Source organism: Dunckerocampus dactyliophorus, chromosome 15, assembly GCF_027744805.1.
Source record: "Dunckerocampus dactyliophorus isolate RoL2022-P2 chromosome 15, RoL_Ddac_1.1, whole genome shotgun sequence".
NCBI lineage: Eukaryota > Metazoa > Chordata > Actinopteri > Syngnathiformes > Syngnathidae > Dunckerocampus > Dunckerocampus dactyliophorus.
In genome coordinates, this window is record NC_072833.1 from 4,936,687 (window position 1) to 4,962,358 (window position 25,672).

General features: G+C 44.3%; 1 protein-coding gene across 4 annotated transcripts in view; it reads left to right on the plus strand.

Moving 5' to 3' along the window:
* il17rel (interleukin 17 receptor E-like) overlaps positions 1-25,672 on the plus strand; it is a 130,675-nt gene that overhangs the window by 38,570 nt on the left and 66,433 nt on the right. Inside the window, exon 20 of one of the 4 annotated variants that reach the window (XR_008573811.1) lies at positions 186-15,122. The exons of the other annotated variants lie outside the window; for them this stretch is intronic. The gene's annotated coding sequence lies outside the window, so the exon portion shown is untranslated. Of the gene's footprint in view, positions 1-185; positions 15,123-25,672 lie in introns of those variants that run through there. 4 annotated transcript variants of the gene reach the window in all.

Genomic DNA, 25,672 nt, shown 5'->3' on the forward strand with positions numbered 1-25,672 from the left:
TCAAAAATCTGCATTTTTAGGGCTTTTTATGGGTATGTCCATTATTTGCAGTTTTCCGCCATTCACGTTTTTGGCTGCATTAGAAGCTAGCTCTCTGCATGCGTGTTGTGTGATGTGGAGAGGCCTCCTCTTCCTCCATGATCCCCAGCCTCGTAGTGTCAGACTGACGCCATTCTTTTCGGCAGGAAGAAGCGCATCGACGGCCGCTCAACTCTCAGCCTGCCAGCCGCACGGCGGGTGTCGTCTGCTGTAATAGGCTTGAGCCACACGTGTGTCGTAAACGTCCATGTGCAACTGGGGTGGGGGGGTGGGGTGTGTAGTGTGTGTGTGTAGGGGGGCACACGCAGATGCAAAGTGTGCACGCAATCATGCCCACGACTCCCAGGCTTCAGCTTTTGTGAAAACACGCGCATGCAATCACACTTGTACGCACGCAGCGACATAGAACACGCACACGCTCACAATGGGGGCCGTCCGGTTGTAATACGCCCCAGTCACGCTACGCTGTGGCTACCGCAATGTTGAGCTTATCGCTGGCTCATATGGATGGATCATGGTCTTAACTGACCGGACTTAAGAGTTAGACATGGAAAATTAAGATGACCTTATATGGGCATCCAGCTCAGCTCGTGCCACTGAGCTAATGGGCAGCGCCATCGGGCAGAGTCACTTGGTCATGCAAGTCTTGGCTTTCACTTGTACGCAATTTCTTCTGCTTATTCGCTTCCATTTGCAGCATAATCCACATAAATCCTCCCAAATGAGGCTCATTTATTATCGCTACATGCTATCTGATGCCACAACCTATCACTGCAACAATATTTAGACTAAAATAGTTTGTTGATTCACTTTCAGTGGATGGTACATCTATACTGCTAAAATATACCTATGCATGTTGGATTGCATTTCCCTGCAACCTTTTTGTGCAGCAGCCCTTTTTATGCAATTAGATGCAACAAAGGCATGGAAGAAGGGTTTTGGCTGAAGGGGATGAAAAAGATGGATGGATAGATGGGGAAAAGCATGTGGGGGAGGAGTGCGGGCGTGACAACACCACCAGTGAAATGTCACCATTGCCATGCTGTGACCCAACAGGGGGATCATTTCTATACTTTATTGCACCTTCAGGGGCTACGGTGTCTCTTCACTCGACAACATACAGTTACTTTGGAGTGCAATAATTAGCCCCGTGGGGTCAATTTCTGTCCCTCATGGTGGAATTTTTAAACGCCACAAGACTACAGCATGAGAACTCCAGCATTTCCTGAATGATTCCATGCAACTAATTCCTTGAACGCTATTTCATACTCGATATCACATGTTGGCGAGTACAGTACGTACATGTTGTCCCTGCGGGAGCGCTCGTGATACTTGTGAGTACCCTTGGAAAGGGTTTGGGGCCTTGACAGTCTGAGGTTGAAGACGTATCGTCTAAAATGTATTGTTAAATGAAACAGTCAGTCAACTATATCCGTCCTGCCCGATTTCCAGTTCAACCAATCAGAATCTTGAAGAAAGTTTCTGGAAAAGACACGGTAACAAAAATGGTGACTTGAAAAAAAAAAAGATTTATTTTTATGATAGAAGCAAATAAATATATTGTCGCTGTCTGATAAAAGTCCTGTATCTCCAGTTTATGATGATTTTGTTGCAGTTTCTCATGCATGTCCAACAGTTGGGTGAAAACCCTGCATCCCAACTTCATGATCATTTTGCTATTTTTTTCTCCACGTTTTCTTTAATTGCTCTTTTTTTTACATGCATTATCAAAATTGAGCCATACTGTGACATCACACAAGGGTAATATCACAGTATTACAACACCGAAATGACAAATGGCACAAGATGAAATAGATTTTTATGTTTGCTTCTTGTGCTAAAGCTGTGTAATATAGTACATTTGTGGTGTGTCTGGTCAAAAGGCATTTGTGGTGTGACTTTCTAAAAAGCATTTAAAAACTAAATACAATATTACTGTCTGTGGCTCCTTACATCCTGGGATAACGCTTCATGAAATCGTTGCAGAACGTGACGGAAATATTACCGTTTTGGCCCATCAAGTTAAAGTTTCACAAGATAAAATTTTGTCTGTGTTTCTTATGCTCTATCTGGCTAATAATAAGCATTTGTGGTGTAAATACAAATAAGAAAAGTGACATACACAGCCAAAATCCAATCATACAAGGGTAATGAGCTCTAAAATGTCAGTTTTCCCTAACCTAAGATGCCAAATTGCATAGGATCATACACAATTTTCAGTGTGAAATGTGAAATATACACATAAAATAAATGCAATACTGAGATGTGCCATTGTCTGTGTGTGTCTGGCACTTTTCTTGGCATTGATATGACATGTCTGCCTGCATGCTACGTCTGTTTTAGTGTGTGTGGGATGCACGAGGGACATGGCGTTGACACTGCAGCAGTGTTGTCTGTCTCACAAGCTCCTCGTCTTCCCATTGCATGCATACGCACTGTCTGCTACAAATCTGCTTCCTTCTCCTCAAATGATCTCTCTCTACGAATGCACTCTCTCACTCTCTTTCGCTCTAAAGTGCGTGTGTACATTTTGTTCTGCATGCTCCAGACACAAAGACTTTTTCTTGCTGAACTTAGATTTACTTATGTGTCCCTTGCCTGATCCTCATCCAAGTGCCTCAATCCCCTTCCAGCGTCTTTATGATACCTCCCACGTCCGAGTAACCCCATGTGGTGGTTTTGTGTGTATGTGCTACTTTTATTTTCATATTGTGTCTTCTGGAGGTGCATGGAAGCACCAGACAGCGCCAGCGTGGCTGTCGGGAACACAGAGTTCAGACGACAGCCCCCTCCCTCGCCCGTATCCTCGCATCCTCTCACCTCCTTTCCTCACTCTCCACTCCTTTTTCTCACGTTGGAGCCCGATGAATAATTCAATCTGTGTTGCACTGCAGGTTTTCCCCTTCTCCGCCTCTTTTTCCTAGGCTACATTTTATCGTCCTATGAAATCCATCTGGTGATGCTTTTATTTGTTTGTCCGAAAAGGAGAAAGGAGAAGCCGAGCTTATTTGATCCCGTTTCATAGTTTGTGTGTCTGAGTCTCTCGCACTGCCCCTCCCTGTTTCGCATCCGCATCATTTCACCCTTCCCCTGGCTCATTTTTCCTGTAAATCTCTGATGACGATGATGAGGTGATAGAAGGAGGGGAACGAGTGAGTCAGCCAAGACCGGTCAGTCGGGAGCAACGTGATGGCCGCTCCGTATCCGGGAAACGGACACGTGGAGGTTTTCCAACAGTCACCTGCTCGTCTGATGTGTGTGTTATGAAACCCAGAAAGACATCACCACGCTGTCGTGAGACGTTCCCGCTACTGATTTATTGGATGGACGCGCACCTGAAGGGGATTTAATAGGGATAATAAATTGCATATGTTTGATTTATAGCCAAAAATAGCTGTGAAATTCAGATTCATTCAGAAAGTCTTCACTTTTCCACATTTGATTGTGGACCCCTAAAAAGGCTCAAAAAGCAGACATTCAGGGGTGCAGGGAGGTATTTACATGAGGCTACCCTCCTGATGTGGCCGTTGCCATGGCGACCAGGCCCATGTCTGAGCATCCCCATTCTGGAAGCAAGGGAGCGGCTCAGGGCGATGGGGGAGTGTTTAGTATGAGCCAATCACAGGCCACCACACACTTACAGACAGTCACACTGACGGGCTCTTTTAGCTGGGAACTTGATTTAAACATACACGCGAACGTAGCAGATTTGCTTGGATCATAATACACACACGCACACACGAGACATTTTTATGCAGCATATTTTGGCTAAAGTGAGTCATGCGGTGCTAAGGTAAATAATGCAAAAATAATTTTAACGATTATTTTTTATTCCGTTATATTATAATGTAAAAATAAATATTTGAATAATAATGACTTCTAACATTACTTCTGAGGAAAGTACAATGAAAAAATACATGACAATATCTTGCAATCTACTAATTTAATTTCTACTACTTTACACCCTTCTGCACTCTGTGTGTATGCTACCGGCCCCGCCTCCGCCCACTGAGAGAAAGAGACTGTATGACACAAAGGCTCACTCCGTTCATGCAGTTGTTCGGTGGAACAAACGCGCCAAGGTGCTGAAACCAACGTGCAGAGTGAACCCTCTTCCTTCCTGTTTGGAGGCGAGAGACGAGGAAAACAGACAGCATTGTAATATATTAAGGTTGGCAAAATGATCCAGTTCATTTTAATTTATTGCGTTATTTTTAAATTAATTTATTATTGTCCCAGGCTTAGTGCCCACCAGACTTGAGACTTTTCTGAACGAGAAATCTTTTCGATAGTTTTAATCTTCTGAGATCTTGTGACACAATAACATAATATATATTAAAAAGTAAGACAAATATTACTATTCATATGATTTAAATCAATAAATAAATACAATTTGTTGGTAAATAAACACTACTAATGAGAAAAATAACACTCAAATATTTTGTGACAATGCAGTTTATGTATTTTTGGAATGCATTTGGCTATTTTGTAAGTGTAGTGAAACAAAACACAGCATATATCTAAAAGGTCATTTATGGTTTAGCTTTTTCCTTTGCTGTCCATAAAGAAATGAGCTCTGCACAATTAAAAATACTCCTGCTCCTACCAGCACTGCTCGTGTACAAATGGGATGCAACGCCACCGATGCATCGCTGTTGTGTCTTTGTGTCCACAAAAGTAACATCAGAGCTATTTCTGTCATCAACAGAAATAAACATTTGGGCTGTCATTTCCTTTGGATTCATGCAAATTCCCTAAAAAAAGATGTCTTCTCTGAACTCTTTGCTATTTATAGCTTAAAAAGCCTTTCTCCCACTCCCAAACTTGATTGTCTGTGTGATGCATTTAGTCTGCAAAGTGAAGTTACCTTGTCTTTCTTACGCTGTGAGGATGCTAATATTGCTAACATTGCTTTGCTTCTATGGTGTCGCTCCAACTTTTAAGGTAGGGATATTCACCTGCAGGCCTGCGGGCCAGATGTGGACATCAAACACACATTCCTGTCATGCGGAGGATTTTTTACTCGTGTTTTTCTGCAGCACATCCATAAAAACAGCAAAGTTCTCCTGTTATTGAAGGATCTGTGAGAAGTGTTTTGCAGTAGGTCCTTAAAAACAGCAGAGCACTCCTTTTATATAGAGGATCTTTGAAAAACGTGCTCACATCTTTAAAAGCAGCAGAGCAGCCCTGACATGTGGAAAATCTTTGACTAGCGTTTTTGCGGTAGGGTCTGAAAAACAGCAGGGTGCTCCTGTTGTTGTATAAAGGATCTTTGACTGGCGTTTCTGCAGCACGTTCTTAATAACAGCAGAGCAATCCTGTCGTGTAGAAAATCATTAACTGCTATTTTTGCAGTTGATTGGCAAAATCAGCAGAGCACTCCTGTCATACAGAGGATCTTGGCAAGCGTTGTTACAGTAGGTTCTCAAAAACAGCAGAGGGCTCCTATCACCTGGAGAATCCTTGACAAGCTTTTGCAGTATGTCCTTAAAAACAGCAGAGTGCTCCTGTCATCTTGAGGATCTTTCGGTCTTTTTTTTTTTTTGCAGTGGGCCCTTTGAAAACAGCAGAACTCTCCTGTCATTGAAAATCTTTGAGTGCCGTTTTTGCCATAGGTTCCCAAAAACAGCAGAGCACTCCAGTTATGGAGTAAAGGATTTTTTAATGATGTTTTTCTGCAGCACAGTCTTAAAAACTGCAGAGCACTGCTGTTATATACAGGGCCTTTGACTAGCGTTTTCGCCATAGGTTCTCAAAAACAGCATAGCACTCCAGCTATAGAGAATCTTTGGCTAGTATTTTTCTGCAGCACATCCTTGAAAACAGCAGAGAACTCCAGTTATAAAGAGGATCTTTGAATAGCGTTTCTCCTTGCATCCTTAAAAACAGCAGAGTGCTTCTGTCACATAGAGGATCTTTGACTTTTGCAGTTGATTCCCAAAAACAGCAGAGCACTCATGTCAAGCATTTTTGCAGTAGGTTCTCAAAAATAGTAGAGCACCACTGTCATGTATAGGATCTTTGACTAGTATTTAGGCTCTAGGCTCGCGGGGGTGTGCCTATCCCAGCTGACTTTGGGGAAGAGGTGGGGTCACCCTGGACTGGTCGCCAGGTCACATATAGAGAATCAACCATTCACACTGACATTCATACCTATGGACAATTTAGAGTCACCAATGACCAATAACCCGAAGTACCCGGAGAAAACCCAAGCACACACGGGGAGAACATGCAACCTCCACGCAGAGATGTCCAGCGGAGCTTCGTACCCACATCTTGCAGCTCTCCTGACTGTGTGGCCAACATGCTAACCACTAGGCCACCGTGTGGCCCCATTTTTGCCATAGGTTCTCCAAAACAGCAGAGCACTCCAGTTATAGAGGATCTTTGACGAGTGTAAACACATTGCATATTACGACACTATTTATGACTGTATCATCCATTTGGTGACGTCAGAACGTGACAGAGAATGACAGAGCCTTGCACTGACATTATACACAACATAAGGATAATTGTGAAGGGACAAGTCTGGCCCCACGGTCCTTAGCTTCCTGAAAATATGGCCCCCATCACCATTTAGTTGACCAGCACTGGCTGCACTGGCTTTTGTGTAACTTTTGTGTAACTTTATGACATAACAATGAAGAATTAGAAGGTAAAATAAGAAAACGCGTGTCAGTGTGCTTCTGGGTGGCACCGGGGGCGCAGTTCACAAGTGTGGCCACCGGAGGCTCCCTACAGTCTCCGCATCAGCCTTGAGGAGGGGCGCGGCTCTGCACCGACTCAGGTCAATGAGTTCCTTGTAGGGAAGGGAAGAGTGCCAGTGATGTACACACACACACACACACACACACACACATACTGTCACTACATTCAATAGTCTTATTATTAGGCCTTGTAACATTTTAGAGCCGTGTGTTTGTCCCTGACATCATACGCATGCACACACACCCCTACAGTGCCATGCATGTTATGCACAATATGTGCATAGTATTTTATTGTGCATGTTGGGCGGTAGTATTGATTTAAAAGGTTAGTGTGTAGCCTTGTGGGACAGCGAGGCTTGAGTTACATGTATAAAGTGCAGGCCTGAGAGATCCAGGAGCTGCAAGCTAAGCTGAGCTGGCCAGTACCGCACATGGAGTGGGGGGAAACGAGGTCGGCTTGGCACTCTGTCAAAATTCTCTCACTCGCTCACCCCGGCCAAGCCTCTGCGTAGGATACTACAGCACACGCACAGTGTGGGCTCTGCTCTACTGCACCATTTAAAAAGAATGGGGGCGTGCAGTGCACACATTCTCCCAAAATGAACCTATATTCGGCATGCAATGGGACGGAAATAGCGTGCAAAAGATGTCTCCAGCGTAATTTGTATGCATTTGTGTCGTCTTTTTTTATGATTATCATGTATTTTATTCTTGTTTAGAGCAATCCTCCACTCCTCAACATCTAAACAGGACATGACACTCACTCGTTTGGAATTCATCAAGAAATAAACCTGATGTTTACACCAGCACGCTACATGTGAGTGACATTAAAGCAGTCGTGTTCACCTTGAAAGCATTCTGCAGCATTCCCTCTCCCGCCTCCTGGTACAAAAAAAAAAATCACTTTATAATCCCCTCTGAGTCCTCCGTGGTATTTTAAAAAGACACTAGCCCTTACACGACATAAGCTGCTTAATATGAATATAGCGCTTATTCCTTGCCGTTTGTGTGTTTGCAGCCCGATACGTGTGCCGTGCACGCAGCTATTTATAGGGGCTAACCGGGCTAATAAATTAGGTTTGGAAAAAAAAAATGGCGTGCATCAGAGGGGATAGTGGCAAACCGACAGATTAGCCCCCCCGTGGCTGCTTACGTGTGGATTATACAGCACAGCGAGACAGTCAGCTGCTATGAGGGAGGAAAAGGGAGGTCAAAAGGAGAAGGAAACGGGGAAGATGCAAAACGAAAGTGATTTGTGTGTCTGCTCGCATGTTAACACACCACTTCCTGATGGAATAAGATGATGGGACTGCACCATTTACGATTCTGGGAGGGGTGGAATGATCCTTGGTCCATGGCATGGTGTAAATAATGGAACTGTGCCACTTTTCATTTTGGGGTAAAGATGAACCGACAAAAGTGGAAAAAAAAGAATGAAACACCATTTGTTAATTGTTAGTCTGGTTCATGCAGGACTCCGTAAAATGACAAGACCGTACCACTTTTTGACTGTGGGGCAGTGGAGATGGTTTCATTGCAACTCAAACACGGTAGCAAAAAGAGACTAACAAAAGTGTAGAAATCCTGGAACTGCTGTGTCTTTGGTGCTGGTCGCTAGTTAACACCTACTTCCTGGTTCATGGAGAATTATTTTGAGTTATGGGACTGTACCATTTTTTATTTTTGGGTATGACAGTCAGTTATTGTGCAAATTGCAAAAAGAAAATCAAACAAAAGTGACAAAAATTGTGGCATTGCTCTGCTGTGCGTGTCTGTTTGCTAGTTAGCTTGCACAGTAAGGTGGTCTCACCTTAGGTTTCTTCCCCGTGTTTGATCAGGAAATCTGCAAATTAAAGTAAAAATCTGCCATTTTTACTTAAGAAAATGTTAAAAGACGATTGGAATATTCCAGAAAATACATTTATAATACAGTTCAGTGGACAAATATTAATATTTATTTTGTTATTATTTGTTTTTTATTTGTCATCATGACCTGACCGCACGTCAATGATTCCTCTCATATTTTTGATCAGCCGTGCATCAAATTTGAATTAGTTCTTCCTTGCTACATGCGCCGCCACTCCATACAGTTAGGTCGAAAATGGATGAGCGCTTTTTGTGCAATGTTGCTAAGCAGCCAAGGAACGAACAGTAACTTGCGAGGTAATAAAGTGCTCATCCGGAAGTTGAAGGTGCCTTCCTAGAACAATCTGGCCCGAGGAGCACAGCGGGATGATGTTACAGTATGGGAACTGTACGCTGTGCTGCCTTTTTGTGATGACTTCGCTGAAAGGGGCTGATAAAACCTTTCAAGGCGTCCATTAATGTTTTAATGTTGCGCTGGAAAGACGTGTGCAAGCTCGTCTCTTTGACAGCCTTTCTGAACGCTGATTTCTTTTGTTTCCTTCCTGGCGAGGCTTGCCCTACGCCCTGACAAGCTAATAACAGGCAGTCATGGACACATCACCAATAGTCCATATTTATACCTCCAAATGGGGCTATTTTCACAGCTGTACATTTCATCTGTTGCACATGCTTTTAGTTCTTGGCAGCGTTGCATCAAAGTGCCACTAAAACAACACAAGGAAGCGCTAAAGTGTACTTTTGCAAACCATCGTGTATTTAAAGGGGGGCCATCTGTCGGAAATACTTCCTGTTGCAGGAAGTAGCTTTTTCTACGTACAAGGGTGATAAACTGATAGAAACTATTTGGAAAAGGGCATGAACTTGTAATTGGACTTTTCTTTTTTTTTTTTTAAGTAAAATTAAAATAAAACGTGTTTTTCCCCTTTTTGTTTGTGCATTTTCTTTCTATTTGTATGCGTGTTACATCTCATTTACATATTCCTATGTGAAACTATCCCAGCCTTTAACATATGTGTCTTAAAATGTTTGACAAAATGTAAATCTTCATCGGGAAAATGTGATTTTTACACATTTTGGCGGGGCATTTAATGCATCTAATTTATCTGAAAATATCCTAATCTTTAACATATGTAATAATAATAAGATATAATAAGAGTACAATAATGCCTTGTTTACAGTATTTCAGATAAGTGGTTCTAGACCGGTTTGTGACATGTGAAGTAGGATTCCTTATTTAGAAACTGAATATTTTCATAGTTACAGCATAGACAACCTGTTTACAACCCTCTAAATACGGGTTTTAATATTATTAAAGCACTCTAGATGTGAAATAACACCCCTATAGTCACCGTTACAATCCTATTACCCGATATAGTAGACATAATAAGAGAAAATAAGCCATTTAAAACATAAAAAAAGACTTGTATGCGCGTCTGTTGCTGTAAATGCGGTCCCGAGGGGACCAGAGTGAGCAGCACACTGGAAATGATGTTGAGGGTTTAGAGTTGAGTTAAGATTGGCGTGATTCACGGCCGCAACAGTAGTCCGTGTTTTTACGAGGGATTATATTCGGGATTATTGTGCCCGTTGTGAGATAATTCCTTGTTTGTATCGCCAAACATTACAATAACGTTACTGACACCTCGTGACCAGTGTGGAAGACTACATTTCATCAACATCTTTCAATGTGTCTTCTGAATGCCCTGCATAGGTATTTTAGTTCATTTTGCCATTTTTATGCTGGACAATGATGTATATTTTTTGACGAGTAAGTGGCTGTACTCAACCACAAAACAGAACTACTATTAATTAATAAACTGGAGTGAAACCATGAAATTCAAAGCGTAAAGTGGCGAGGCACAACTGTATATCTTAAAATATCTAACCAAATCTACATTTTGCGCATCTTTCTGCATTTTGGTTGTGCATTTGCTTTCAAAATGTTATGTTTGCAACACAATGTAAACCTTAGAAAGTAAAATGTGTTTTTCCGCCTTTTGGTGATGCATTTGATGTCAGTGTGCACTCACGTGCAGATTTACATGCAATTTTACATTTTTCTGTGTGGAAAATATCCAAAAATTTTTATTATTTGTGTCTTAAATTGTTAACATTTGGAACAAAATGTATATCATAGCGGGTGAAATGTGCTTTTCCGCATCTTGTTGGGGCATTTTCTTTCAGTGTGTATGTATGTACGTATGTATGTACGTATGTATGTATGTACGTATGTATGTATGTACGTATGTATGTACGTATGTATGTACGTATGTATGTATGTACGTATGTATGTACGTATGTATGTACGTATGTATGTATGTACGTATGTACGTATGTATGTACGTATGTATGTATGTATGTACGTATGTATGTATGTACTGTATGTACGTATGTATGTATGTAGGTATGTACGTATGTACTTATGTATGTACGTATGTATGTATGTATGTATGTATGTACGTATGTATGTATGTATGTATGTATGTATATATGTATGTGTGCAGATTTGCATTTAATTTACATTTTTCTGTGTGGAAAATATAAAATATAAAAAATATCTTAAAATGTTAAAATTTACAATAAAATGTAAATCTTACGTAAGTAAAATGCGTTTTCAGCATTTGGGATTTACTTGATTTGCATGTACTGGTATGTGTGTATGCAGATGTATATCTACTTCATAATGTTGTGTGTGTGGATAAAATGTTTTTATTAATAATGTATTCCATTTGTATAAATATAGGCGTATTGATGAAATACTTATGAAATTATTATGAGGAACTATTACATAAAATTCAAACAAAATGTTAATTTTTCCGTATTTTGGTGGGCCATTCGGTGTCAATATGTTTATTTCTATTTTTCAGTGCGTAAGTATCATCAAATGCAAAACATGTAAGTCATGTCAAGTCAAGTCATGTCATGTAAATCAGTGCTGCAGCTATCCTGCATTTTTAAGTGTTTTATTTGACATGCAATCTAAAAACGGCGGTACGATTGCCCTTCATTGACATGAGTGATGTGGAGGATTATAAAACTGTTGCAGCAATATGTTCACAAACTAGTTAAACATGGTTGCGGTCGGAAAAAAGCCTCCTTTCATGCCACCAGTAACAAGTCCAGTCATTTGTCATGGCCCATGTCTCTTCAGGCCACATCTGTCCGAGTGAAAAATGTCAAAATCAAGAGGATTCAATGCAGAACCTCCAAAGCGGCCGCTCGCGTTGTGCCGCTTCCCTGTAATTTACCTTTCCCGTCTTGCATTCCTGCCACAACACATGAAAGCTTTGGCCACAGCTGTTCCAAAATGGAGGGAAATGAGTCCCAGATGGCGCTGTGTTGCGTGTTGCCACATCAGAGAGGACTTTTACTGTCCTGAGTCATATCTAGCCGGGGAGGGGGGACCGTTGGGATGTGGAGAAGGGTGGGCGTGGTCTTCCCTACTGTATGTCAGGACACACATTGTGGGAAATCACGCAGGCTGGCCTCGCCACGTGTGCTGCGTCATGCGTGCTCAATACAGCTATTGATCAGTCTGCTCCAGCCTGCTCGTAAATGCATCGTCATACTCATCATGTGCTGTAGATTCCACACTTGTGGACGTTCACTTGCGACAAAACATGATTTGACAGGGAGTCATATGTCATATTCACAAATATGCATTCCATGTCTGCCATCATGAAAGAAAAAAACACGTCACAGGTGACAAAGTGTCACGCAGTACGTGACATGTTGGACCCTTGCTTTGGTTTTTCTGGTCTCATTTCCTGATCTGTGCTTTTATTTTGTTATTTCTGTTTCCGCATGACCTTTTTGTTTGTTTTACTGTTTTTGCTTGTGCTCTACGTGTGCCCCGATTGCATCTGTGTTCTTTTTCACCACTATTCCTTGAACTCTTGTTACCTGTGTGTTGCATTCTGCTGCATCTTCGTGTGCTGTTTTCTTGTTCCCCGGCATCATTCTCCTGCTCGGGCACATTCCTGTTTCCACCTCCCATGGTGAGTTTATGTTAGCCCCAGCTGTGCGCTTTAACCCACTTTGTTATTTTGCTACTGTTGCCTTTTTATGTGCCGTTTTGCTGATCTTTTGTCAATAGAATACTTTATTGGACCTTCCTGTTACCGTGTCTCCACATCATGAGTAATAGTTCATCAAATTATAGCAGAACGTGACACAAAGCATATTATTACCACGAACCCTATGAGTCACATCTGTTTATTTACTTGTATAATTGCATTCTTTTATTGATTTATTGCATTGTATTTTGACTCCAACATTGATTGTGCTTTTATATTCTGGCCTCGTGTGGGGGAATCTTTGAGTACCGTAATTTCCGGCCTATAAGCCGCACCCACGAAATCTAGAGGAAAAAACTGATTTGTTCTTATATAAGCCACACCGGGTGTGTAAGCCGCACATATCCACGTCGTAAAGTGCCGCGCACGAGTCCGTGAGGACCAGTCAGCTCTTTATTTGACAGGAGTCATCATGAATAAACTCAGGACGAGCTTGTCAACACATTGGAAATTGCAGGAAGTCATTACTCGATATAACAGTCTGACTCACGGTGTCACCTTACAAACAAACTTCAATTTATCACACAGCAGCTACACTCAAACGTTGTACCTCAGAAATGAACATGTGAAATGTAAAATGAGATATTTAGTGCGCAGAAAGACATTACACAGAAAGATTTTTTAAACTTTCCATACAACAGAACACATCGTCACTGAGGTGAAACTAACCTGTCTCACGACGTTCTGATCCCACCTCACGTTCCCCATCAGTGGGTGAACAATCCAACGCTTGATGAATCCGTGTCAGACTTGAACAGCGACCTAATTTTGTTAAAACGTTGGCTCTCTCTCTTTCGGTGAGCTGAGTCCTTCAGTCAACCATCCATCCATGTTCCATTCCGCTTATCCTCAAATGCGTTGCCTTAAGTTGAAAGCGGCATCATGTCCGTTTCTTTGTGGGTTTTGTATGACGGAAGCCTGTATTCAAGCGAACATTCGATGCGAACAACGCGCCTACATTCCGGTACAGTACGTGGCGGTATGCACCTTTTAAACGTTGGTTGCGACATGCACATGGCAATATATTGAGACCGGCAAAATGATCGGGTTCGTTGTCATTTATTGTGCGATGAATTCATTTATTTGTTATCATCCCAGGCCTAGTGACCCCAATACAGTTTTGTTGACTTTTTAATCTTGTGAGATCTTGTGACATGAGATCTTGTGACATCTCTACTGTTTCGTTTTCAAACTTTTACTCCTGATAATTCATATTTTTGTAAAATTACTGCAATTTTGTAAGGGTCACTAAATAGCCAGGTGGATCCATTATTTGGGTTTTTTTAACCGTATGTCCACACGTAACGATACTACTTTAACAATACTTCTACTTTCACTACTGAAGTACCGTGACAAAACGTGTCGGCAATACAAACACAGCTTGATTGTTCAGCTTGATGGCAGCACGACCGTCCCGACCGCCAATCCTTGTTTTCCCATCAGGAAAAGTAACTTTATACGACGGTCACACGCGGTGATGTCATGCCCGAGAGGAAGCTCATTTGCATGTTGCTCAAGGCTGACGCTGTCTTTTAAAGTAAAGATCCTGTTTGGCGTTTTTTTTTCCTTTCTTTTTTTATGCTTCAGTCTTCATTTTGCTTGCCAAAATGTCCCCACAAAGACAAATGTCCACACAATAAAAGGTGGGATGTCAAGGGTTGAGGCGCATAAACAGAAAGACAAGCGCACACACAGTGGAGTTTAAAGAAAGAGACGTCTGTGCTGTGCAGACAAAAGCTCCTCTCTCTCTGCAGAATGGTAAGGAGCTGAGCTTCCGCTTGGAGCTCACTGTGTCAGAGGGGAGAGGAAGGGCAGACGATGGGTCCAGAATACGATAGCAGTGTGTGTGTGTGTGTGTGTGTGTGTGTGTGTGTGTGTGTAGTCTCATACAATAAATAGTGCGTATTTGGATAGCATTGAATATACTCGCCTTAAATATTTCAAATTGTGTCTTTCTGCATTTCTGCAGGGCTTTACCTTCGTGGGTGTGTGCATACTAACATTTTATGCATTATTGTGTCTTCAAGTGAAATTTTGGTGGTAAATTGATGTGTATGTCATCTCTTTTTCAAATGTTCTGTGTTTAATGTCAATATATACAATGTAAATAAATTCAAACAAAACTGAAATGCTGTGCCATAAATGTTAATCGGGTAAGTCAAATGTGTTTTCTCACATTTCCTGTATGTAAATACCCTAAGAGTATTCCATCTCCTTAACATTTGTCATCTTAAGTGCCCCGTTTTAGTCATATATGCTTGTTAAAATGTCAACATTTGAAACAAAACTGAAATAGTGGCATAAAAAATGTAAATCCGAAATGTGTTGGTTGGGCAGGAAGGACACAGCATTTAACACGTATGCGTGTGTGTGCAGATTTACAAGTAATTCACATTTTTCACCGTGAAAATACACAAAATCTTTCATGTTAAATGTTTGTCAATTTTCGGTGGGCCATTTCATTTCAGTGTGCATGGTTAAGTGCAGACTTACTGTACATCTAACCTCCATTGCCCTGCATGAAAATGCCCTACTCTTCCCTAGCAAGTGTTTTTCCCGCATTTTGTCATTTGCTTTTAAATACAAAAAATATTGAATACAAATATAAATAATAATAATAAATGATAAAATAGTATTTATTAGGGATGCTCCGATAGATCGTCCGATTTCCGTAAAAAACGGTGTGATCAATAAATGCCTTTCAACGCCCATCACACAAGCCGATCACCTGTGGCTAGCACTATTGCAGTCTGCAGCGACCCTTTCGTGCAGTGTAGTGTCTTGCCCTAACTAACGTCTTTGGCAGGGTCGTCCTCCCATTTTCGCTCCAAACAAAAGCAATTATGTTTGCCGTGTGGAGCCTAACTGCTAACACATGCCACGAAAACTATCTTGCTTTAATACGACATTTGAAGAGCAACACTTGACAGGGTATGGTGAGTCTTGGACCGCTAAGCCATGTGGCGAACACTCACCCATATGTGTGTGACAGACGGCTAAGCTATTAACCCGAAAAATATCGTCATCTGTAATATATGCGTCTTAAAAAAAGACATCATTTTCCAACAAAAAATGCAAATAATTGATGATTTTTCCGCAATCAAAGGGGCTTTTTGTTGTCATTGTTCACGCGTTAGCATCCCGTGTGTTATTGTGTCTTTTGCGACCTATTTAAAGGTAAATATTGTATCTTTTAAAAGATTTCTATTGATCTATACATCTGTACATTACAGGGGCGAACGTGCAGCGACGTCATAGTTGTCATAGTTGCCAAAATACCACCGTGTACAACCCTGATCCAATCCATCACTCCAATATTTGCACAAGCAACATGAAGAAGTGTGTGTGTTGTGTGTGTTTGTGGCTTTTTTATGATGCAGCAGCCCCGCCCTTATTGCTAACTGTGTTATTAAAACATGCTGCTGAGGTGTGTTTCTTGCTTTATGGGCTCTTACATACTCATAGTAAGTCTATCATTTCCTCCGGAGACTAGCTAGACAATCAGTCAAATGTACTTAAGTAGCATGAGCAAACCCCCCTGCAATTAGCCTTCTATGTTATGTTATTCTGGTTATTAAGTATTTTAACCAGATGCTCCCTTCTGGTGGTGTCTGCGTGGTTATAGGTGAAAAAGAAAAGCCCTGTCATCAGCGAGAGGCGGTGCGTTAAGGCGAGGCTAATTTGTTTGTGATTGACATTGATTGAGTCAGCCCCCACGGGAGCTCTGAGGACACACACGCTTACAACTCGTATGAAAAGACCACGGCAAAGACGTCGGCGAAGAAAATACACTCCGGCTGCTCAGCTCACTTACCGGTCGGACTTTGCATGCATGCCATTCATTGTGCACGTGCTTTGTTTTAAGTGGATTTATCTAACATCCGCATGGACTCTTTACCTTGAATGAACTCAAAGCCTACAATGTGTTCCATGCACTTGCTAATATAAGGACTCCATGGTCCAAAACTGTCTGTCAAATGCAACAATATGACAATACATTCATACCTAGGTGTTGCAAACCTCATCAGAATGATATTTGATTTTCATAACATCTTCTAACTATGGAATCTTTAGCAAGCTGTTTTTCTTACTGTAACCATGACGACCAAGCATCATGTTTACTAAGTGTTTGTTGTGCCTAATAACGGTGGTCGATAATGCACATTTTGGTATCGGCCCGCTACCAAGTAAATACACGGACATTATTACCAGTACTTCTTTCAAAGAGGAAGCTGATTCTTGTTACGGTGTGGCGTGTGTTTGTTTGGACCCCAGATGCAGAGGCGAGGAGAGGCGCAGGTTTTTGCCAGAGTCTTTAATGGACGAAACTTGAACAAAAAGCGATGGTGAAAAACGTACCATGAGAAACAAAGACACAATTTACCCTGGCTGAGGCAGGTAGCTGCTGGAGGCAAAAAGTAATCGGCGAGAACAAAGCTCGGGCGTTTGGTGTAGCAGCAGGTTCAATAATCCGACGCCTCACAGCTGGCAGCACAGGGCCTAAGTAGGTCGGTGTCAATTGGAGTCAGGTGCGTCCAGCAGCTCCGCCTCCCGCTGGGAGTGTGGGGTCTGAAGAGAGAGGGAAAACAAGGAGAAGGCAGGAACCAAGCGAGGACATGGAATGTAACAGTATCCCCCCCTACCAATGGGCGCCGCCTGGCGGCCTACCTGGCTTCTCCGGGAAACGGCTGTAAAAGTCTGCCAAGAGAGTGGGGTCTAAGATAAGGGCGCGAGCGATCCAGGAGCGGTCCTCGGGACCATACCCCTCCCAGTCTACCAGGTACTGAAAACCCCTGCCCCTTTTTCTCACGTCTAAAATGGCCTTGACCGTGAATGCTGGGTGACCATCGACAAGCCTGGGAGGAGGGGGAGGCACCTCGGGAGGGCTCAGGTCGCTGGAAGTGACCGGTTTGAGGAGGGAGACGTGGAACGCCGGGTGGATCCTGAGGGAGTCCGGGAGGCGAAGCACAACGGAGGAGGGATTGATGATACGTTCGATGGTGTATGGGCCAATGTACCTGGGCTGTAACTTCTTAGAATCCGTGTGGAGAGGAAGGTCTCGGGAGGACAGCCAGACCCTTTGTCCAGGTTTATAATCCGGAGCGACTGTGCGATGCCGGTTGGCCAGGCGTTGATTCCGTTCCGACGTTCGTGCCAACGCTGCCCTGGTGTTGCGCCATGCCTGGCGAGCACGCCGTAGGTGGGACGACACAGAGGGAACTGCAGAAACCGACTCCAACGAGGGGAAGGCCGGAGGCTGATATCCATAGGCCCCATGGAATGGGGAGAGGCCGGTGGCAGAACAAACCAGGGTGTTACGGGCGTACTCTATCCAGGGTAGGTGGAGGGCCCAGGAGGCGGGTTGTTGATGGCACACACATCGGATGGCGGCCTCCAAGTCCTGATTGGCCCGCTCCGTCTGGCCATTAGTCTGAGGATGGTAACCAGACGACAAGCTGGGCGACGCTCCTAGCGCCTTGCAGAAAGCCTTCCACACCGCAGATGAGAATTGTGGCCCCCGGTCCGAGACCACATCGAGGGGAATGCCATGGAGCCGGAACACATGGCGCACCAGCAGGTTAGCCGTCTCGAGGGCAGAGGGGAGTTTGGGAAGGGCGACGAAGTGGGCCAGTTTGGAGAATCGGTCCACCATCGTCAGGATGACTGTGTTGCCGCAGGACGGTGGGAGGCCTGTCACGAAGTCCAGAGCCACGTGAGACCATGGACGGGAGGGCATGGGCAGCGGGCGAAGGAGTCCCGCCGGAGCCTGATGAGACGGCTTGTTCCGGGCACAGATGGGGCAGGCTGCCACAAATGCTTTTGTGTCCGCGCGAAGGGAAGGCCACCAGAACCGCTGCGAGAGAAGGAACATGGTGCGGGACACTCCTGGGTGGCACGCCAACTTAGACTCATGTGCCCAGCGCAGTACCTCTGAGCGCAGTCCCGGGACTACAAACAGGCGCCCGGCAGGGCAGTTCTCAGGGCGGGGGTCGTCCTTGCAGGCCTCTTCAACCCGCCTCTCAACATCCCATTGCAGGGCCCCGAGGATGCGGGACTGGGGCAAAATAGATTCCTGGCGAGCCTCTTCGGAGGGAGGGGAGTGCAGTCTGGAAAGGGCGTCTGGTTTGCCGTTCTGGGAGCAGGGGCCGGCGCCGAGGAGTTCCTACGCGGCGGGCTGGCTGCTGGAGAGCGATGGCGGTCCGGGCGAACCGGACAGCGGGCGATGGGGTGATCAGCTTGGCCGCAGTAGATGCAGAGGTGCAGCTGGTGGCGTCGACTCCTCTCTGCCGGCGTGAGGCGGCTGCCTCCAAGTTGCATGGGCTCGTCGCCCGGGAGAGCACCGTGTGACTTGGTGTAGGAGTGGCGCACCCCGTCATCGTTTGTGGCGTGAGGAAATGTTGAGGGTGCCCGTCGATGGCCTTTATCCTTCTCTCGGGCGGCGAGGCGCTTATCCATCCGGACAGCCAGGGAAATGAGGTCGTCCAGGTCCGAAGGGGATTCTACAGAGATCATGTGATCCTTGATGGCGTCTGATAGTCCGGAAAAAAATGCATCCAGAAGTGCCGCGGGGTTCCAGTCACTTTGGGCTGCAAGCGCACGGAACTCTATGGCGTAGTCCGATACGCTGCGCCGTCCTTGGCGGAGACGAAGGAGTGCACGTGAAGCCTCGCGGCCTGGCGGCGTCCTTTGAAAGATTTGTTCCAGAGTTCGGGAGAAGACTGCATAGGAGGAGCAGACGGGGGATTGGCGCCCCCATTCGGCAGTGGCCCAGGCCGCCGCTCGTCCAGACAGGTGAGAGGTGACAAACGCCACCCGGGCCCTTTCAGAGCGGAAGGCCCCTGCTTGTAACTCGAAATGGAGTTCACACTGAGTTAAAAAAGAGCGTACGTCACCGGTGTCCCCAGAAAAGCGCTCAGGCCTTGAGAGCAAGGAGCAAATGGAGGGCGAGCCGGCGTCAGGGGCCGCGGGAAGGTCAGGGAGCGAAGGGGTCGCGTCGGTTGCAGGAAGGGGTGTGGAGGCGGCGCTGAGCTGAACGGCCGACAGGAGGGCGCTGATCTGGGTCTCGAGGGTTTTCAACCGAGAGTCCTGTCGCTCGGCCATGTTGGTCACACAGGCGCCCAGTGCACCAACCTGCTCTTCCTGCTGACCCATGCGATGCGCAAGGTTGTGGAGTGCTCGCTTGAGGGGGTCGGACTCCGCGGGGTCCATAATCCTTTGGTCGGATTATTCTGTTACGGTGTGGCGTGTGTTTGTTTGGACCCCAGATGCAGAGGCGAGGAGAGGCGCAGGTTTTTGCCAGAGTCTTTAATGGACGAAACTTGAACAAAAAGCGATGGTGAAAAACGTACCATGAGAAACAAAGACACAATTTACCCTGGCTGAGGCAGGTAGCTGCTGGAGGCAAAAAGTAATCGGCGAGAACAAAGCTCGGGCGTTTGGTGTAGCAGCAGGTTCAATAATCCGACGCCTCACAGCTGGCAGCACAGGGCCTAAGTAGGTCGGTGTCAATTGGAGTCAGGTGCGTCCAGCAGCTCCGCCTCCCGCTGGGAGTGTGGGGTCTGAAGAGAGAGGGAAAACAAGGAGAAGGCAGGAACCAAGCGAGGACATGGAATGTAACAATTCTGACGTCATGAATGGGGACATTTCCATTACTGTGGCTCAGATAGTCAAAAAACTGGCAAAGCTCTTGGGGTGGACGAGTTCCGCCCTGCGTTCCTTAAGGCTCTGGATGTTGTGTCTTGGTTGCCTCTTCAACACTGCGTTGAAGGCGGGATCAGTACCTCAGAATTGGTGGGCCACCTTTTCAATAAGGGTGACTGGAGGGCGTGTTCCAACTACATTCAGGGGGATCACACTCCTCTGGCTCCCTGGGGAAGTGTACTCCAGACTGCTGGAGAGAAGGGTACGACCGTTAGTCGGACCTCAGCTACAGGAAGTGCATGTGGTTTTCGTCCTGGTCGTGGAACACTGGACCAGCGCTTCACCCTTGCAAGAGTACTGGAGGATGCATAGGAGTTTGCCTAACCGGTTCACATGTGCTTTTTGGACTTGGAAAAGGCATTCAAACTTGAGGAGTCCTGGGGGGTGCTCCGGGAGTAGGGGGTTGGTGGCATGCTACTACGTGCCGTTCGGTCCTTGTACAAACAGAGCAGGAGCCTGGTTCACATTGCCAGCACTAAGTCGGGCCTGTTCCAAGTAAATGGTGGCCTCCGACCAAGGCTGCTCTCTGTCAGCGACTCAGTTCATAATTTTTCCGGACAGAATTTCTAGGCAGAGCAAAGGTGTTGAGGGTTTCCAGTTTGGGGGCTTTAGGGTATCATCTCTGCTATTTGTGGGTGATGATGTGGTCCTGATGGCCATGTCAAGCTGGGACCTTCATTGTTTACTGGGGCTGTGCACTTTTGGGACGAGACTCAGCACTCCCAAATTTGTGGCCGTGGTTCTCAGCCGGAAAAGGGTGGATTGCACCCGTTGGGTTGGGAGTGAGATCTTGCCACAAGTGGAAGACGTCAAGTGAATCCGTGCAGCGTCTGCATTCATGCAGTCGCTGCAACAGACCGTTGTGGTCAAGCGAGAGCTGAGCCGGAAGGCAAATCTCATGATTTACTGCAGGGTCTACGTTCCTACCCTCACCTATGGTCATGAGGTTTGGGAAGTGACCAAAAGACCAAAATCATGGATACAAGCGACTGAAAAGAGTTTCGTCCATAGGGTGGCTGGACTCAGCTCGGTCAGAGTACAGTTGCCGCTCCTTCACGTTGTGGTGGCTCGGCCAGCTAGTCTGGATGCCTCCTGGACACCTCCCTGGTGAGGTGTTTCGGGTATGCCCAGGCCCAGGGGCAGACCAAGGACACTCACAGCTGGCCTGGGAACTGACAGAGGTGGCCGGAGACCGGGAAGTTTGGGCTTCCCAAATGAGACTTCTGCCCCTGCGACCCTCACCCGGAGAAGTTGAAGAAAATGGATGGATGGATGAGCTCTCACTTTGGACGTTCATACCAATATGTGATGGTTAATGTCGTAATTTGGGCATATTTAGGTTAACTATTCCAAAATTGTGCTGTGATCTACTTCCTGTTTGTATTGGAATACATGGAAAAGATGCCTGTTAGGATACATTTAGGTGAATTAGGTATAGTAACTACTGTACACTTGAATTGTGCTTCAATCTAATATCAAAAGTGGCTATTATTTTTGTGTTGTGTTTTTTTTCTGTATCGTGTATTTTCCTTTCTCTACACCCATTTTTACGTTTGAAGAATTCCAGTATAAAATGACTTTGACTCCCCCGCCTCAGCCTGTTGACACGTTTGTGCTTCCACTCCACATTGCGCTGCGCTTGCACTGCCTGCTTGCACGTGTTGAGGCAAGACAAAGTCAATGCTGATGCAAACGCTCTGTCTTTACGGCTGAGGAGGATGGAAACTCTTGTGGCGAGGCAACGCTGATGCAACGTGCCGTGTTATGATGTCTCCGACACCTGCTGTGTTTCCTGCTTTATGTGCTTGTTTAAGCTGTTGGACAAAGGGCAGAGCAAATAATGCATACGAGCCCCCAGGGACCAGTTTAGACGCTGCTGGCGTTTGCCACGTGCACATCCCTCCTTGAAAAGCACTGGCGATATCACATTAACCCTGCTTCCCTCTGCACCCTTCATTTTAACACGACTCCTCCTTTACTCCTGTTTTTTGATCCATGCTTGTCTTTTTGGACACAAGCCGGACACAGAATCCTCGGGTGAAACGTGATGGGGAATCTCGACACCATGTCTCTTTAAATGGGGTTGTGATTGACATCAGACCCGCCTGCTAGTGCAGCAGATTACGTGAATTTTATCTAAATGGATATCAATTTTGGAAATATCGGCCATTATTTGATTCCAAAGATAATATACAGTTAGAAATCACAGTTTTTGCATGTTTATGTTGTTTGTCGTGAGCGGCGAACCGTCCCACTTTGTTCTAGGGTCCGTGAACGCACCATAATAAATAAATAGTATTTGATTGCGGTAATATACCCCCCACGGCCCTTTCGCCGGAGGTTTGTGCAAACGAGAGCCGGTCTGCGGGTCCTAAAAGGTGGGGGCCACTGATTTCGAGGATCGTTAACGAGCATTTCTGCAGTAGGTCTTTAAAAACAGCCGAGCCCTCCTATCACTTCATAGAGGATCTTTGACACAGTTTTTTTTGCAGTAGGTCCTTATAAGCAGCAAACCCCTCCTGTCACCTAGAGGATCTTTAACTAGCTTTTTTTTGCAGTAGGCCATTAAAAACAACAGCTCATTCATGTCCTATTGAGGATCTTTGACTAGGATTTTTGCAATTTGTCCTTAAAAACAGCAGAGAGCTCCTGTCACATAGAGAATCTTTGACAAGCATTTTTTTTGCAGTACTGTAGGCCCTTAAAAACAGCAGATGCTCATGTCCTATTGAGGATCTTTAACTAGCTTTATTTGCAGTAGGTCATGAAAAACAACAGCTCGTTCATCTCCTAAAGAGGATCTTTGACTAGGATTTTTGCAGTTGGTCCTTTAAAAACATAGAACATCTTTGACTTGTATTTCTTTCCAGTAAGTCCTTAAAAACAGCATCGCATGTCATGCATAGGATCTTTAACTAGCATTTTTGCAGTGGGTCATTAAAAACAACAGAGCACTCATCTCACATAGTCAATTTTTGACAAGCATTTTTTGCAGTAGGTACTTAAAAACAGCAGACGTAGCAAATATTTGAGTACTTTGCTGTAGGTCCTTAATAGCAGCAGTGCACTCCTGTCACATAGAGGATCTTTGACCAGCGTTTTTGTAGTGGGTCATTAAAAACAGAAGATCGCGCAAGTCATATAGAGGATTTACTGCACATCGAGCATTTTTGCAGTAGGTCCTTAAAAAGAGCAGAGCACTCGTATCACATAGGGGATCTTTGGCTCTGTTCTTTTTTTTGCAGCAGCAGGTCATTAAAAACAGAAGACCACTCATGTCACATACAGGATCTTTGACTAGCATTTTTGCACTAGGTTGTTAATCACAACATAAGAGGATGTTTGACTCTTATTTTTAGGGTAGGTCCTTAAAAACAGCAAAGTGAGGGGTTTTGACTTTGACTTTGTCCAGTATTCATTAAAAAATAGCAGTGCGCTCCTCTCATGGAAGACCTGTGACTATTTGGATATCTTTGCCTTGAAAATGTGAACAAATGAGTTGAATAGTCTTGCTCTACACTAATAAAATATTTAATGTGAAAAAAGAAAGTGTAACGGTAAACGTTTTGTGTGCTGTGTTAATTATTACAAATCATTAAAAACGCACATGAATTGTAATATCCTCTCGTAGCTCAGAGATAAAAAAAAAAAATCACACGATTAATTACCCCAATCTGATGCTACTAACGCAGCCTCTAGCGTGGCGTACAACCGACCCTGCGCTAATTGTCTCCGCCGCTTCATTAAATGGTTTTTACACAAGGCACCGTGTGTGAAAGCATGCTTTGGAGATGCTAATAAAGGGAATTCATTACAGAAACAACGGCAAGGCAGTAATTAGCCCTCTCCGCGACCCTCATATGGAGGTATGCTAATGCACGCTCAGGAGGCCGAGCCAAAAATGAGCACGTGCGTTTCCATTGTGGACACAAATGTATGCTTTTGTGTTGCGCAATATCACAGTGTATCATAACAATCCCTCAACAGCGTACCGATATGCCCCCTAGTGGCTGGGAGTAACATACAGGATGGCCTCAGAGCAAAATGATCGGGGCGGCCATGACTTTTGAAGTCAAATGAATTCATTAAACAGAAATGAAAACTGTTCAAAAAGTGTTATCATCCAGAAAAGGGCCAGAAAGCGGATAAAAATGCAGGAAACAATAATACCCGATTTACTGCAAATCATGTTAAAAAAAGAAAAAAAGGGAATGTAAATGTTTCATTTTTTTGTGATGCCTAAAAATGTTTAAAGTCTCTTAAAACCCAATTTTTTAGTTTTGTTTAGTTTTATTCATTGGTTTTTATTTATTTCACGCTGTTATGTTGTCACCTGCTTCCAAATCCAAAATGTGTTTTAATTTTATTTAATAATATTAATAATAATAATAACAATAATTAATCATTAATGTTATTATTTTCTTTAAATTATTATTATTATTAAAATATATGTAATCATGTTTTAATATGTGGATGTTTTTCTTTTGATACAGGCACATTTCATAGTTTTACCTCACGATTGCTTCTCATGAATAAATTAAATCCCTTTTTTTCCCTCCCTGCAGGTTAATACATCTTTTTCATTGGGCAACTGTGAATTGGTTGTCCAATACATGCGCGGCTCATTTGAATTTGCATATGTTTAGAATGGGGAGGTCGTGGTATGCGGTTTTATGCAATAAAGTAACAAAAAAAAGTAACATGCTGTTTGGCATGTGTTGTTATTAAATGTAATGCTAAATTGCAGCCATGCAGCATTTGGATTAGAGTATAGCACCCCCAGGTTTTATGAAATTGTGAGTAAAAAGTTATGTGTATAGAAGAAGTGTATACGCTTTACATACGTGTGTGTATGGATGCACTTGGAGACATATACAGCAAACCACATGGTTCCAAACCCATTAAGCCCCTCATTAGAGAGCCGGTCGCAGATGGTGCTGCTCTTTACACCACACTGGAAATGACTCCAGAAAGCTTCCCTGCAGCAATACATCCACCTCCAACTCACAGGTGGCTTCACGTATTGCACACATCAAGTCCACAGGTATTAAGATAATAGACTCAGTATGGGGTTTGTCTCTTTCATGACTGATGGAGTAATATGCAAGTTGAGGTTTCCCACACAAAAAAACGCCACACTGCTTTGCATGCATTGGGTCTTCTTTAATCTCCTATTTCACTTCCTTGATCAATACACCCACCTCAGCTTGTCTCTTCTCCATCTGACAGCTCCTTTCTCTCCCAGCAAGCCCATTGGGGAGCGAGCGGGATCAGGCCAGCCTCT